At 44.1% G+C, this 11,718-nt stretch overlaps 1 long non-coding RNA gene across 1 annotated transcript in view; it reads right to left on the bottom strand.

The window, feature by feature from the left end:
- Nucleotides 1-373: 373 nt before the first annotated feature.
- The window catches only part of LOC139264679 (uncharacterized), a 75,486-nt gene continuing 64,141 nt past the window's right edge, over nucleotides 374-11,718 (bottom strand). The window contains exon 3 of the long non-coding RNA XR_011593397.1: nucleotides 374-549. This is a non-coding gene — a long non-coding RNA (uncharacterized lncRNA). The remainder of the gene's footprint in view (nucleotides 550-11,718) is intronic.

Below are 11,718 nucleotides of genomic sequence, written 5' to 3'. Positions count from 1 at the left end.
TCTTACATTTTAAGCCTATCACCAGACCATTGTGACAATGTAGATACTCTCAGAATGGCGGCAACATCTGGATGGTGTGTTATCTCCCAATTTTGCTTGTTTTCTCAGAATTATCTTCAAATGCTCATCACGGTGTGGGGTGTGGGTGGTGGAATTCAAATGCATTCAATCTGTTTTCTTTCAGGATGTCACAGAGGTGGTGCATTGTTTAACCCAGAAACTCAGTGAAGTACCATCTGGACTGAAGTTTATTCAAACCTAAACAAAGCTGTTTCCCTAACACTCCTTGTGGGACCAAACCCTGGCAAGGGACTCAACTCCTCAGTAACAGAGGGGAGAAAATTGGAGAGAAAGAAAGGAATGAAGATGAGGGTTTTTCCAAAGTCAATTTATTATACTGTTACTGGTCTAGAATGTGAAAATAAGCACAATAAGAACCAGTGACAAAAGGCTGTCCGGCCCATCAGAGTCCATGCATAATTATCCTGTTATGCCTCTCCATCTTGTTGGTCTCTACTTTAAGGGACACTTCTTTCCTTCCAAATTGCCCTGAAAAAATAATAGCAGTTGTTAAATATCTCTATAACCATTGACTATTTTGTATTATTATGTAAATGCAGTTGTAAGTGATTGAATGAAGATCTTAACCGTTGCTTTGTCCGTTCACTTGCTGTGAATGAAAGCAGCTTAATGATTCATGCCTGGCTTTTTCTTACCAAATGTTTTCTTGGTCTATCAATAAGATTGGAAGACACATGTGGCTCATAACTGGGCATGAATATCTAGTGAGTATCATAAGGGAGGATTGTTGTATAGTTAGTTATTGAGAAGGGCGCAGCCATAAATGTAGATTGCTCGTGGGAGTGACTGGTATTTCTACACCTGAGAATTTTCAGGCAAGACCATAAACCTGTAATAGCTAAATTTATATTTCCTACAGGAACATCGAAAATACCTTACAAGTCATGGTACATAAAATTGAATTGCGAGTGTTGGCAGCATTGCACATGCTGCCAACCTGTGGAGCAGGCCGGGTAGCGGAAGGAGCACTGTGGCGGCCTGGCCCAGCAGTCTGTATGGCCTCCGGCCTGCGAGCACCATCGGAACAGGCCGGGGAGCAGAAGGAGCAGTGTGACAGCATACCACTCCAGGGAGCAGCACGTGCTGGAGCAGGAGAGCAACGGCAGTGAAAAGGGACTTCGCCAAGGTCCAGATCGGTGATTGGAGCATGGGCAGGTACATCAGGAGCGGCGAGGTTGGGAGAAGGACCGGCTAGAGAGTGTAGAGGGATGTAATCGGGGCCCAGGAGAGGTGCGAGTTCAGGGCCCAGAAGAGGCGAGGGCCCAGTGGCAGCACGGGCCAGCCCACACTGCGATACGTGTGTGCACTAGGTCCGTGCAACAGAGCAGGTCTCCAGTCGTCTTGGTCAATCCTTGCTACTGGATCAAGACCTAGCTCTGTCATGCTCCTGTGGTGGCTGGTGTGTAATGGTCACCACACGTTAAAAAATCCAAGCACAGGCATCTTCCACCCTTCAAGATTTAGTTCGGACCTGGAATTTTAGGTCAATCATTGAAACATATGTGAACTTTTTGATGTGTAAGCAAGTCATCCTCAGTTCGAGGGACTGCCTATGACGATGGCACATACAGGAATGGTGGCATAGTGGCTATGTTACTGGACTAGTAATCCAGAGGCCTGGAGATACAAGTTCAAATCCCACCACAGTAGTGGGTGAATAAATAAATCTGGAATAAAAAGTGAGTGTCAGTAATGGTGACCATGAAACTACTTGATTGTTGTTAAAATCCATCTGGTTCACTAATGTCCTTTAGGGAAAGAGACCTCCTGTTCTGGCCTTCTTTTGACTCCAGACCCACAGCAATGTGGTTGTCTCTCAAATGGCTTAGCAAGCCACTCAGTTGTCAAGAAGGGGGCTCATCACCACCTTCTCAAGGGCAATTAGCGAGGGCCAATAAATGATGGCTTTGTCAGTGACACCTGCTTCCAATGAATGAAAAAAGACACAGTGGCAAAGTGTATTACTAATGTGCCAATACTGCAGAGTGGTTCTCCTCTGCTCTTAAGTGCTTGGACAGTAAACTCGAAAATGGGACAGAGCTCAAGATTATATTACTGATAGAGAAATAAGACCTGTGCTCAGACAGTTTATATGAGCATCAGAAACCACCGAGATTAAATCACATCCCCTTACATCCCTGCGAAGTATTTGCTAGTTCATAGAAAGACTTGCTCTTATATAACGTCTTTCATGACCTCAGGACATTCCAAAATGCTTATGGCCATTGAAGTACTTTTTGAAATCTTTCGGATGAGGCGTTATACCGAGGACCCATCTGCCTTCTCAGGTGATCCCTTAGCACTATTTTGAAGAATTGTCTCGGCTAATATTTATCCCTCAAACCAACAGCACTAAAACAGACTATGTGGTCATTATCTGGTTTGTGGGACCCTGTGTACAAATTAGCTGCCGTGTTTCCTTACATTATAAATGTGGCAATACTTCAAAAAGTACTTCATTGGCCATTTGTCCCCCACTTAAAATAATATGTGAAATTTTAGGCCCGATGATTCTAAAGTGAGAAGGAAAGAACTTGCATTTATATAAGTGGCGTTCACAACTGAAGGATAATCCAACGTGCTTCACAGCCAATTAAGTATTTTTGAAATAAAAACAGAAAATGCTGGAAATCTCAGCAGGTCAGGCAGTATCTGTGGAGAGAAATAGAGTTAACGTTTCAGGTCTGTGACCCTTCGTCAGAACTGGAAAAGTTCAAGATGTAACAGATTCTTAAGGAAGTGAAAGGAGGGAAGGAAAGAACAAAAGGGAAGGACTGTGATAGGGTGAAAGCAGGATTGATTTAAGAGACAAATGTGATGATGAGCAAAAATTAGATGGTATTGGCACAAGTTAGGAAACAAAAGATGAGTCTAGGTGGGGTGTGATTGGTGGAATAATCACCAGCTGCCATGGGAGAGAGGAAAAAAAAGGCGGGAGTTTAAAAAAATAGAAGGGAGGAAAGGGAAAAAAATATACGGGCAGAGGATATGTCTAAAATTGTTGAACTCAATGTTGAGTCCACAAGGCTATAAAGTGCCGAAAAAATGAGGTGCTGTTCCTCGAGCTTGGGTTGAGCTTCATTGGAACAGTATAGGAGGCCGACGATGGAGAGGTCAGAGTGGGAGTGGAGCAGCGAATTAAGGTGACAGGTGACCCGAAGCTCAGGGTCATGCTTATGGACCAAACGAAGGTGTTCTGCAAAGGGGTCACCCAATCTACGTTTGGTCGCCCCCACTGTAGAGGAGACCACATCATGAGCAACGAATACAGTATACTGAATTGAAAGAAGTACAAGTAAACGTTAGGATGAGAGATCCAGAAAAATGTTATGGAAATTCTGTCCAAATGATGTCAACTTACTCCCTGCAAAAACCTGTAATGCTTCCAGTTTCTCAGAAGAACTTCCAATACAGGTACTGCGGAATCATTCTCAGCTAAATTCCCCATATTATATCTGAAATGAATAAAAGAGTCAAAATATTGTCATCGATGAATGGAGGACCATTCAAATTTGACTTGACCCCACTCAGCTAACTATTGCAAGCAACTGGTCATATGGAATATCTCCAAATTCAGTTAAGAAAAATATATCAAAACCAATGGAAGATTAAAGATCGCAACTTTTTTGACTGCAACACTGGGTTGAACAATATCAGTGAATAACAAAAGAAGATGGTCACAAAAAGCTTATTCATGCATGTTTAAAAGCTGCGACAAAACACTTTTTGTTCAAACAACTTAGCATGTTTTTCATCATAGTAAGCACAAAGGAGCAATTGGCATCCTTTCTGTCGCCCATGCCATGGACTGCTCCATTTATCACTTAACCCTGTCAACATCCTTTTCAAAGCTGTCACCTTTACTGTTCTTTGTCTGCAGAAATGATAACCATTACATTTCTAATACTGCGTATTAGCAATTTTAGAGAAATTCATTGTAAAGCCATACTCGGCTTTCAATAAAGAAAGTAAAATAATTGTAACCGTAGTGTCGAACCCCTTCTTTAGCACACCGAGAGGTTTGTTTTCCTCTGCTCGTGATGGCAAGTGCATTTACATCACAATTTTTTGAGTGCTGTTTTAACCTATTAAACAGACTAACAAGTGCATCACGAAAGTCCACACAGGAATTTTACATGAATCTGTTTACATCCAGAGGAAATTAAATCCCAGAGTTCACTGTCTTTAAAGAGACCACAGCCTTATTTCCAAGATGTTTGTGCCTCTTTTGTGTTGTCATTTTATCACTTATTTCTATTGTTTCCTCTTCTTCGCTCCTTAAACTCTCTGTATTGTGCAGATAGCTGCAGCCAAAAGGATGAACTGGGCACCTGCTCCCAATCGCCTGCCAATGCTGCTCTCTCGCAGGCCACTGGGAGGTATGCAAGAGTTGCCCTGAGGTGACTGGTCCTCTGCTGTTCCGCCACTGTCTGATTGAACATTCCCTCGAGGCCAACATGGTCTGTTTTAACACAGCTTTCAAAACAAGCCTTTGCAAATAGAGCCAACCCAAATACTGAATTTTGAAATGGCATCGCCCTTTAACAATGTATGATCGTTCTTTTTCCAGAGTGACTTAGGCCCCACTGCAACCTGGCCCTGATGGCTCAGTGGATAGCACACTCGCTTCTAAGTCAGAAGGTTGTGGGTTCAAGTCCCACTCTGCACTGTCGGAGGTGCCGTCTTTCGGATAAGACCTTAAACCGAGGCCCCATTTGCTCTCTCAGGTGATGTAAAAGATCCCATGGCACCATTTCGAAGAAGAGCAGGGAAGTTATCCCTGGTGTTCTGACCAATATTTATCCCTCAATCAACATAACAAAACCAAATTATCTGGTCATTATCACATTGCTGTTTGTGGGAGCTTGCTGTGTGCAAATTGGCTACTGCGTTTCCCATATTACAAAACAGTGACTACACTGGAAAAGTAACTCATTGGCTGTAAAGTGCTTTGAGATGTCCGGTGGTCGTGAAAGGTACTATATAAATGGGGAAAGGCCAGCCGCCGTCATGGAGGAGGACCACTATGATGGTGGCTGGCCTTTCCCCCTCCTTCAGAGACGACCGGGCCTTGACTTCCCCACTGATGACCTGGCCTCTTCTGACTGGTGAGCATCATGGCTATGACCTTCCATTTGGAACTCCAGTTGGCCACTGACCCTCCCAATGTCTGCCCCCAACCAAGCCTCGGACCACCTACCATCAAGGGCGCTACCCAGCGCTGAGCTTGCAGCCAACATCTCGCCGTAGGCAACTAGGTTCATACAGCAGTACCTGGTCTCCAGTCGTCTTGGACCCCCTTGCCACTGGACCAAGATCTTGCTCAGCTAAGCCCATGTTGTAGCCGGTGTGCAACGGCCACCCCACGTTAAAAGAACTCACGCACAGGCATCTTCCACTCCGATGGGATATAAAGTCTTTCTTTTGATGGAACAGCTAACTATTTTAAAGTTATTCACGTGCCTATTATTCACCTGGTTAATCTGAGGCAAGTGTTTCATTTTTCAAATTTGTTCTATAAAAGCCCATTTTCAGAAATGTAAAGTAATGATCAACACAATATTTGTAGATGCTTTTTTGTTGGGGTTGGAGGATTGGAAAATAATACCCTGTAATTAGAAAATATGTCTCCTTAATGTGCATGGCTGGGATTTTTTGCATTCTACAATCGTCAATGTGAGATTTCTACCCGTTCAGTTTAATGGGCAGAAAATTGCAGGCTGGCAAGTGCAGAAGTGGAATTGCCCGGCCTCAGTCTTTTCCATAATTTAGCTTTAGTTATCTTGTTGGTTTACACGCTAGGCTTAATGTAATGCACATACAAACAATGCTAAATATCTCTTCAGTAATGCTTGGCCTCCGAAAAATTTCAGGAATTTCTGTTATTTTTGACGGAGGCTATCTATTTTAGGCCTATCTTACAGTGACGGGTTTAATTAGTCACATCACAACCAGGGAGTATTGGCAGAATTTACTTGACAGGAACCATTTCCATGCACAGTAAGCCGTGATGTCCACCAGAATACAAGAACAGCAACTTGCATTTATATAGCGGCTTTAATGTAGTAAAACATCCCAAGACGCTTCACAGGGGCGTTATCAAACAAAATTTGACACTGAGCCACATAAGGAGATATTAGGACACATGAACAAAAGCTTGGTCAAAAAGGTAGGTTTTGAGGAGCATCATAATTGAGGAGAAAGAGCAGAGAGTTGGAAAGGTTTAAGGAGGTAATTCCAGAGCTTAGCACCTGAACTGCTAAAGGCACGGCCGCCAAAGAAGGGGTGTTGAAATTCGAGGATGTGCAAGAGGACAGAATTGGAGGAGCGCAGAGATCTCGAAGCATTGTAGGGCTGGATGAGATCACAGAAATAGGAAGGGACAAGATCATGGAGGGATTTGAAAACGAAGATGAGGATTTTCAAATCGAGGTGTGCTGGATTTGGAGTCAATCTAGGTCAGTTGTTTTTCTTGTTGGTAATGCTACCAAAAATGTGACATATTAGTACAAAATGTGGATTCCTGCTTTATATGCTTGGCAACTTTTTCAATAAATCTATAACAGTGGGAATTTCACCCTGGTCTCTATGATTTATTAGTACCATTGAAATGCAAGAAGCTCTGGGGGAGAAATTTGCGTTAGCCAGTAAAGTTGACAGTCTCACTGGCAACTGGAGTTGGCGGCCGCTGAAAATGGCTGCAGGGTTAATGGAGCAAAATTCATCTGGGTGGGTGGAGATTGTTGGCACAGCGCTTACCTGCCATGCAACGCCATCCTGGAGGCATTGCTTGTGGCATCAGACCCGATGTTCCTGTGCAGGTGCGCCGCTCGAGAGCCACACAGCCTTTGGACGTGAAGCAGTGAAACCCACAAGGAATTGTGGGCAATAAAGAAACCTGAGAATTAAACACTGAAGCCATACAAATTAAAATGAAGTACAGCAATAACATTTTCAGCCCTTTCTGTCTTTAAAAAATATATTTAACATTAAAAAGAAGTCTCAAATTTGAATATTCAGTACTTAAAGCTGGATAATCTTCCTAACCTTCAAAAATCGGAAAAATGCCTCAACAAGCCAGGGAAGGGGCATCCAGGGTCTCGCACGCAGCATTTGTGCAGGGGGTCAACACTGCAAAACTGGCCCTCTATCCACAGGGACCAGGTCGCCCTCCAGAAAGAACGATGTGGGAGCACATCACCAAGGCTGTCACTGCCACCAGTGTTGCTCCCACCACCTGGCTCCAGTGCCCAAAGATGCTTCATGACCTGACCACTGGTCAAGGTTAGTGAATGCATCTTCAAAAGCTCTCTGCTACCAAATGCACCACTAGTCTTACACACTGCTCAATGCATGACTCCACACCCCCAATCGCTCATCTACCAACAACCTGCATTAATCATGAGGCACATCTCCCATTCATAGCCTCACCTTACCTCTTTGAAGGAGATGGTGCAGGCCATTCTTGGCTGCGGCATGGTTGAGCCCTTAGCCAGAAGTGGGGCTGAAAGCATACATATGCTGGTATCCTCATACATTAACCTCCTTCTGGCATGCACCTTGTGCTTTTCCGCCTTCCCATCACTACAACTCCACCTTTGTGCTTTCCTCAGTGGACCAGTGGGTGACCGTGATGAGGGAGAGGAGAGTGAAAAAGAGCAAGAAGAAGAAGATTGATTGACACTCCCAATCACCAGCTCCACAAGATCGACCAGTAAGGCCATTTGCAGTGCCCCTCACTGAAAGACATCAGCCTTTCACCAACCACGCTACAACTATTGGGTTAGCACTGCGTGACGTCAGTAGGATAGGCAAAGACACACACAAGATAGTCATTAAGTGAATGCATAAAGGTTTTGAGTTGATTTCTTGATGTCACATTGGATGGATAGACGTGTATGGGTGGATTGGAAAGTTGGCTTTGTGGTGGCTTTTATTTCAGCATCATGGCCAAGAGGACACTGTGATGGTCAGTAACAGAGGGAAGCTAAGGTGTGGGACAAATGTGGAAAGGGGAATTGGGGTTGTGGTCACTGGGACCACAGGTGAATCATTCCATCCCAGACATCCTGGCCACAAAGGGGCTGTCTGAAATAAATCCTTTCATCTGATTCCTCGTCTTCTGGTTCCTCTTCTTCTTCATCCTCCTCTGTAGCTTCCTCCTCTTCTGCATCCTCTCTGTGCCTTCCTCTTCCCTCTGCAACCGGATGCTGTAGATGTGAAATGACAGCATAAAATGCTGGAAATATTCAGTTGGTCAGGCAGCATCTCGACCTGAGACATTAACTCTGTCTTTCTCTCCATGGATGTTGCATGACCTGCTGAGTATTTTCAGCATGTTCTGCCTTCTCAAAGGCCTCCATTTACCATCCAACCCCTTGCAAACATCCAACAGCACTCCCTACACACTTAAAAAAAACTTTTCACATCTATTGCAGCAAGGCACCACTTCAATAAAACAAAAAAATCCAGTCCAAAACCTTAAATCCAAACTTACCTGAATGATGTGTGTGTCCATTTAAGAGGTGCAGACAACGCCACTGTCAGCCTGCTTGCACGCCAGATTAACTTGGCATGCTTAGGACCCAGTGATAAATTCAGCAATAGGGTCGAAGTTCGCGCTTCTGACGTAAAGTTGGCGTTGCACTCCAAGTTACGTCACAACGCCGCCATTTTGTTTGGGGTGGCACTGCCAGTTTCCAGCAGGGCAAAGGTAGGGACCAAAACGACGGCCACAATGGGAGCTGCCAGCAACTGGCAAAAGAGTGACGTCCGCCATTTTAGCACCACTTAATAGAAACATACAAACATAGAAAATAGGTGCAGAAGTAGGCCATTCGGCCCTTTGAGCCTGCACCACCATTCAATATGATCATAGCTGATCATGCACTTCAGTACCTCATTCCTGCTTTCTCTCCATACCCCTTGATCCCTTTAGCCATAAGGGCCACATCTAACTCCCTTTTGAATATATCTAACAAATTGGCCTCAACAAATTTCTGTGGTAGAGAATGCCACATGCTCACAACTCTCTGAGTGAAGAAGTTTCTCCTCATCTCGGTCCTAAATGGCTTACCCCTTATCCTTGGACTGTGACCCCTAGTTTTGGACATCCCCAAAATCGGGAACATTCTTCCTGCATCTAATCTGTTCAGTCCCATCATAATTTTATATGTTTCTATGAGAACACCTCACATTCTTCTAAATTCCATTGAATATAAGCCCAGTCGATCCAGCCTTTCTTCATAAGTCAGTCCTATCATCCCGGGAATCAGCCTGGTGAACCTTTGCTGCACTCGCTCAACAGCAAGAATGTCCTTCCTCAGATTAGGAGACCAAAACTGTACATAATGATAAAGGTGTGACCTCACCAAGGCCCTGTACAACTGCAGTAAGATCTCCCTGCTCCTATCCTCAAATCCTCTAGCTATGAAGGCCAACATGCCATTTGCCTTCTTCACCGCCTGCTGTACCTGTATGCCAACTTTCAATGACTGATGTACCATGGCACCCGATCTCGTTGCAGCTCCCCTTTTACTAATTGTCACCATTCAGATAATAATCTGTCTTCCTGTTTTTACCACCAAAGTGGATAACCTCACATTTATTTACATTATATCACATCTGCCATGTATTTGCCCACTCACCTAACCTGTCCAAGTCACCCTGCAGCCTCTTAGTATCCTCCTCACAGCTCACACTGCCAACCAGCTTAGTGTCATCTGCAAACTTGGAGATATTACATTCAATTCCTTCATCTAAATCATTAATGCATATTGTAAATAGCTGGGGTCCCAGCACTGAACCTTGCCATACCCCACTAGCCATTCTGAAAAGGACCCGTTTATTCTTGCTCTTTGCTTCCTGTCTGCCAACCAGTTCTCTATCCACGTCAGCACATTACCCCCAATACCATGTGCTTTAATTTTGCACACTGATGTCTTGTGTGGGACCTTGTCAAAAGACTTTTGAAATTCTAAATACACCACATCCACTGGCTCCCCCTTGTCCACTCTTCGAGAATTTTTTGAGGATGTAACTAGAAGATTTGTCAAGCATGATTTCCCTTTCATAAATCCATGCTGACTTAGACCGATCCTGTCACTGCTTTCCAAATGCGCTGCTATTACATCTTTAATAATTGATTCCAACATTTTCCCCACCACCGATGTCAGGCTGACCGGTCTATATTTCCCTGTTTTCTCTCTCCCTCCTTTTTTAAAAAGTGGTGTTACATTAGCTACCCTCCAATCCATAGGAACTGATGCAGAGTCAATAGAATGTTGGGAAATAACCACGACTGCATCCACTATTTCTAGGGCCACTTCCTTAAGTACTCTGGGATGTAGACTATCAGACTTTCCTAACACAATTTGCTGACTAATAAGAATTTCCTTTAGTTCCTCCTTCTCGTTAGATCCTTGGTCCCCTAATATTTCCGGAAGGTTATTTGTGACTTCCTTAGTGAAGACAGAACCAAAGTATTTGTTCAATTGGTCTGCCATTTCTTTGTTCCCCATTATAAATTCACCTGATTCTGACTGTAAGGGACCCACATTTGTCTTCACTAATCTTTTTCTCTTCACATATCTGTAGAAGCTTTTGCAGTCAGTTTTTATGTTCCCTGCAAGCTTACTCTCATATTCTATTTCCCCCCTCCTAATTAAACCCGCTGTCCTCCTCTGCTGATTTCTAAATTACTCCCAATCCTCAGGTTTGCCTCTTTTTTTGGCTAATTTATATGCCTCTTCCTTGGATTTATCACTATCCCTAAATTCCCTTGTAAGCTACGGTTGAGCCACCTACCCCATTTTATTTTTACGCCAGGCAGGGATGTACAATTGTTCAAGTTCATCCATGTGATCTTCAAATGTCTGTTATTGCCTATCCACCGTCAACCTTTTAAGTATAATTCACCAGTCTATCCTAGCTGTTGTGTATGGAGAAAAAGTCCGATTGAAAACTGTGAGCTCAAAGTAAAGTGTGACCTCAGACTTTTATTGCAAGTCTCCAGAGTGCCTCTCCAACCTGTGAAGCCTTCTTAAATACCTGTGCTCCCAAGGGATTATGGGATCCCTTGAGATTCCAGGGGATGAACCCTCTGGTGGTTGTACAGAGTAAATACAAGTCCACATATATAACAACGCTCTCCCCCCAAAGTCAATAGTGTAACTATTTACAGTGTGAGTCGATCTGGGGCCCTTCTTGCCCTGGTTGATCATCTCGGTATGAAAGCTGGTGTTGTTGAATCATTTGTTGGGCCCTTGCTGGGCTGCTGTGCAGCTGGCCTTGCTGGGCTGCCTGGTGTGTTGGGCCCTGCAGAGCTGCTGTGGATGATGGGTTCTGCTTCATGGTCAACCGTGGTGCTGGTTGCCACTGGTGTGTATGTTGGGGGACCAAAAAAGGTAAGGTTCAAGGTGGGTTGCTCAGGATAGTCCATGAATCAGAGTTTGATTTTGTCCAAATGTTTCCGGTGAATTAGTCCATTTGAAAGTTTGACCCTTATCACCCTGCTTCCCTCTTTGGCCACAACGGGAAGCCACTCGGGACCTTGTCCATAATCTAAAACAAATACAGGATCATGGATTTCAATCTCGCGTGACACATTTGCGCTATCATGGTATGCACTTTGTTGAA

This window comes from Pristiophorus japonicus, chromosome 5, assembly GCF_044704955.1.
Source record: "Pristiophorus japonicus isolate sPriJap1 chromosome 5, sPriJap1.hap1, whole genome shotgun sequence".
Taxonomy (NCBI): Eukaryota; Metazoa; Chordata; class Chondrichthyes; family Pristiophoridae; genus Pristiophorus; species Pristiophorus japonicus.
The sequence above is the reverse complement of the archived record's forward strand: the minus strand, read 5'-3'. Positions and strand labels throughout refer to the sequence as shown.